At 47.4% G+C, this 4,981-nt stretch overlaps 1 pseudogene; it reads right to left on the minus strand.

Annotated features, from left to right (window-relative positions):
* Positions 1 to 3,192: 3,192 nt before the first annotated feature.
* Positions 3,193 to 3,789, minus strand: LOC109394132 (RNA polymerase II subunit A C-terminal domain phosphatase SSU72 pseudogene; annotated as a pseudogene).
* Between the last annotated feature and the right edge of the window lie 1,192 nt (positions 3,790 to 4,981).

The raw sequence follows: 4,981 nt of genomic DNA on the forward strand, positions 1-4,981 counted from the left end.
TGTTCCACCAGGATGGCCTGAACCCCCACGGTTTTTCCAGCCAGGTATTGTGGGGGCTCCTTTTCCTGGCACCAGTACTCTGGGCTGGGGAGGCCTCTCTGGGGCTGGGATGTTTTGCTTCTCTTGGAGGAACCTCTGTGGCTGAGATATCTCTCCTGGTTTTCAACTGCCACACAGAGGTTTGGGGGGTCAGCCAGTTCCTTGTCTTCACCCCTTCTACCAGTGTCGATGTGGCTTCTTCTTTATATCTTTAGTTATAAAACTTCTGTTCAGCCAGACTTCCGATGGTTCTCCAGGTTGATTGTTCTGTAATTTAGCTGTGATTTTAATGTGTTCACGGCAGGAAGCAGGCACAGTGTTTATCTACTCTGCTATCTTGGATCTCCTCCCTTCCTTGTCTGACTTCCCTTCTCTCCTACCCAATTAACCACCTGTATGCAAATATTCACTCTGGATCTGCTTCTGGGAGCTTCCAGTTTAAGATAAGTCCCTAATCTAGTCTGGAGGGGATAGAGAAGACTTCCCGGAGTAAGTCAATTTTACTTGTTTTTACGTTAAAAAAGTTAAGGCCACCACGACAAGGAGAGCATGGAGCCAAGAAGAGGCAAGGATGGCTTTGGAACTTGGGAGGGAGCAGAGCCCTGCTGACACCTTGATTTTGGGCTGCTGATTTCAGACTCTTAATTATAATGTTTAAGAAATTATTCTTGTTCTCGAGAGAGATCTAATTATGCTGGAGCAATGAACCTGTGTCTCAGCAGAAGTAAAATGATATGCAAGTTAAATGACCAAACAGGACCACAAGATGAGGATGCCACAAGCCACCAGGCAGCCAAGCGCTAAGTGAAGAGTACATGCAATAGGTACAGAGGTCCACGGCTTCTTTGCCTTCAGATTAATGTTTCCTTTGATCAAACATTGCCTGATCCTGAGGACTAGTTTTCTCTCTATACCCCGGAAGAAGCATCCCATTTAGCAACATCACTTTGGTATCTCAATTCTAAACTTCTTGCTAGACTCTTCTAGATCTAAGTTTTTTCCGGATATTTTCAGCCTGTTTTATACTTTGCCTGCCTCCTACAGGGATTTTTAGAATATATGTGACTTAAAATGGCAGACAAAAATCACTGGGTTGTTTAATCTCTTATGAGAGACCATGAGAAAGTTAAGACCCACATTGATGAAATGTTCTTTCATGTTTGGGAAAAACATGTACTCTGAACTTTGAATTAATAATTATTTTCTCTGTCTTGTTTCTAAATGAAAATCAATCACTACTGGGTGATGTCACAGGGATGTGGCAGAGTAGGAAGCTCCGTGACTCTGCCCCTCCACCAAAACTGTGATTGAGCTGGCAGGAATGTCAGGAAAGTGGCTTTGGGAGGGTTTAAAGAGCTAGGCCGTATTTCCCCCCCCCCTCACCTCTTTTGTGAGCCAGGTATTTAAGGAAATTTATTAGGTTACTGGCTGACTGCAGATATAACAAAATAGAAACATCAAGGACCACACAAAACAAGGAATATATGTTGCAAAATAGCTTGGAAAAGTTACAAATGGTTGGTTCTAGCTTTCAACAAGCAAGATTCAGCAATCCTTGAGGACATAATACTCCAGATGTTTAGTTCTCAACAACACAAAATACACCAAAAAGTCAGGAAACTATGTCCCATTCACAGGGGAAAAAAGGAATTTAACAGAAATTATCCCTGAGGAATTCCAGACACTGGGATTATTAGTGAAAGATGTTAAATCTGTTGTTTTACATATGTTCAATGAGCTAAAAGAAACCATGGAAATCAAGATAATGTATGGACAAAATGAGACTATAAGCATAGAAATTACATAGAGGAACCAAACAGAAATTCTGGAGGTGAGAAGTATAATAACTGAAATGCAAAACTCACTAGAGAGGTTAAACAGCAGATCTGAACAGGCAAAAGAAAGGATCAATAAACTTGAAGGTAACACAACTGAAATTATCCAGTCTGAGAGGCAGACAGAAAAAAGAATGAAGGAAAATTTACAGAACATGAGGGTTGCATGGAATATCATTAAATATACTAACAGTACATTATAGGATTCCTGAAGAAGAAAGGGAAGGGGGAAAAATTGAATAAGTAATGGCCCAAACCTCTCCAGATCTGAATACATGAACATACATATCTAAGAAGCTCAATGAACTTCATGCAATATAAACTCAAAAGAGATCTGCACCAAGGTACTTGATAGTCAAACTGTTTTAATCCAAAGATGGAGAATTTTTTTTTTTTAAAAGATTTTTCATTGGGGAACAGGGGGATGGGAACAGTGCTGGGGAACTGGGGGAAGGGGAACAGACAAGTTGCTGTCCTTTTGTTCTTTAATTTAGTTGCGGAGGACGTTGCTTCATGGCCCTTGTTGACATCATCATTGCGCTCTTCCCTGGTGAGGCAGATCAGTCGCCGGCTTCTGGACGGCTGCTCACTGTGGCTGCTGGCCGCTCACACTGGCTGCATACGGTAGCCCATGGCAACCCACTGCAGCAGGGGCTGCAGCCTATGCCATCCCCGGTGACTCACGGCAGCCCAGCTCCAGGTTGAGCTGTTGTTCAGCATCTTAGCTGTAGAGGGCAGTGTCACTGGCCCTCATATGTGGGATCCGAACCGGGGCCCTCTGGCATCCCAAGCCAGTTCCTAAGCATTGCGCCACTCGGCCGGCCCAGACAGAGAATTTTAAAAGCCACGAGAGAAGTGACTTGTCATGTTCAAGAGATCTTCAAAAAGATTAACAACATTAAATTCTCCTCAGAAACCATGGAGGCCAGAAAGCACTGAGATGACATGAAGTCCTGAAAAAAAAAAAGAAAACCAATTATCAACCAACAATTTTATATCCGGTAAAATCATCTTTCAACAATGAAGGAGAAATTAAAACATTTGCAGACAAACAACAGCTGACGGAGTTCATTACTAGTTCACCTGCTCTACAATAAAGGTTAAAGGGAGTCTTTCAGGCTGAAATGAAAGGATAGTAGACTGTAAGTCGAAGCCATAAGAAAAAAATAAAGAACACTGGTAAAGGTAACTACATAGTTTAACCCTACTGTCCACCCGCAGAAGCCCTCAGGGACAAACAAGTCTCAGAAGGGAAAGTATTAACGAGAGGAGAACCGAGAGAGGGCTCCGAGCGGCTGGCGCACCTGCCGGGGCCAGGTCAGTAGAAGCAGCCGGTGTGCAGGAAGGACTTGCTGCTCTTCTCCTCGAACTCCAGCAGCAGCTCGTCGATCTCACTGTCTATGTCCTCCATGTCCTGAAGGCACTGGCAGAGCTCACAGATGAGGAACGCCCCCAGGGTGGCCTCTTCCGGGTTGTCCTGGATGTCCACGTTGACCACGTGCACCAGCTGGCAGGTCTCCTGCTCCCTGGAATTCAGCTCTTCTACCACCTGGTCGTACACTCGCTCCTCGCAGGTCAGGATCAGATCGAACTGGTCTCGGCAGTTCTGGAACCTTTCCGGCCGGGGCTTGATCCGCTTATTTCTGTCCAACATATGTAACACCCCGTTCTGCGTGTAGAGCTCTTTGTCTTTCAGAAGGAGATCGTTGTACATCTGCTCGTAGGTGGTATTGAAATCATACACGTTTGGCTTGTCCGGAGCCGGTCCTGGGAGCTTCACGTGAGTTCCTGTGCCGAAGGACCGGACGTTGAAGCCCCGCTTGCTGAGGATGTGGTGCGCCTCCATGCTCCGGTTCTGGTTGCTGGAGCACACCACCGCCACCCGCAGCGGTAAGGACGGCATGGCAGCGGCAGCACCTTCCACACGCTGCAGGCTCTGGTTCCGGCTCTAGGACTCCCACGAAGTCGCGGCCACCGAGCGAGTAAGATGGCGCCCGCGACCCCCGGAAGTCACGACGCTGGCGCCGGTGATGTATGTATTTGCGGGGCACGCAGCACGGGCGTGTGCACAGCGCCCCTGCGGCCTCCCCGCGCCTGCTCAGAGCGCCGGGCTGCGGACAGAGGAAGGCCCGCCCCACAGGCGCCGGGCGGGCCTGTGTGGCGCTGCTCTGGTCGTGGGTGGCCGAGGCCCGCGCTCCTCACAGGGGCTCCATACTGTTCCCTTTGAGAGCTTGGAACACTTAGCTGTGAGGTAGGTGGTTGCACTGAGCCGTTGTACCAAGCCAAGTGAAGACGCTGGTACAAAGAAGAAAGCCCAGGACTAGAAGATAGGCCACGCGGGATCTCGCTGCCGGGGTTCGTTGCTGCTAACCAGTCACGTGACATTGGACAGCTGTTTTCTGATCTGTAAAGGGAGGCTGCCGAAGTAGATCATTCCAAAGGTCTTTCCAGCCTGATGGTGAGCGCTAAGGTTTGCAAACAGTTCCCCGCGCTAGGGCACACCCTCTGAAATGAGCACAAATAACGGAGACCCCTTTCTGCCCCTTTCCAGCGCAACTATGCAGTCTCTGAGGCTAATTTTAAAAGGGATGAAAGTATGTGGCTGGAAGGGACCTTGCAAAGTGCCTTAGCGCAAGAACAATGACATCTGCAGCAACTCGGATGCCTTCCGTGCGTGTAGAGTTTCGGAGTTCTCTTCAGAGGCAGCAGGCCACGTATCGCTTTGAGTCTGTGAGTCAGGTAAGGCAGGCTCAGTTTAAATAAGTAAATGGATATTTATTGAGGGTCCTCTGTGTGTCAGGCAATGTGCTCAAAGCTTCACACAGAAAAATAAGAGTGAGTCCTGCCTTTAAGGAGTCTACCGAGTACATCTGCCCCAAGTGAGGAAACTGGCACTTAGAAGGTCAGGTTTTGCAAGTGAAATCACACGAGAAGATGCATAGCTGGGTCAGGAAGCCAGGTCCGATTTTTAGAGCGGAGGATGACATCAGGCCATGCACCATTTTCATGGCCCCAAGAAAGGGCAGTTATGGAACTCGTTTTGGAAATAAACTCTGGTTGGGCAAAAAAAAAAAAAAAAGTTAAGATATGCTTTACAGTCAGTGAAA

Source organism: Hipposideros armiger, unplaced genomic scaffold (assembly GCF_001890085.2).
Source record: "Hipposideros armiger isolate ML-2016 unplaced genomic scaffold, ASM189008v1 scaffold_411, whole genome shotgun sequence".
Classification (NCBI taxonomy): domain Eukaryota; kingdom Metazoa; phylum Chordata; class Mammalia; order Chiroptera; family Hipposideridae; genus Hipposideros; species Hipposideros armiger.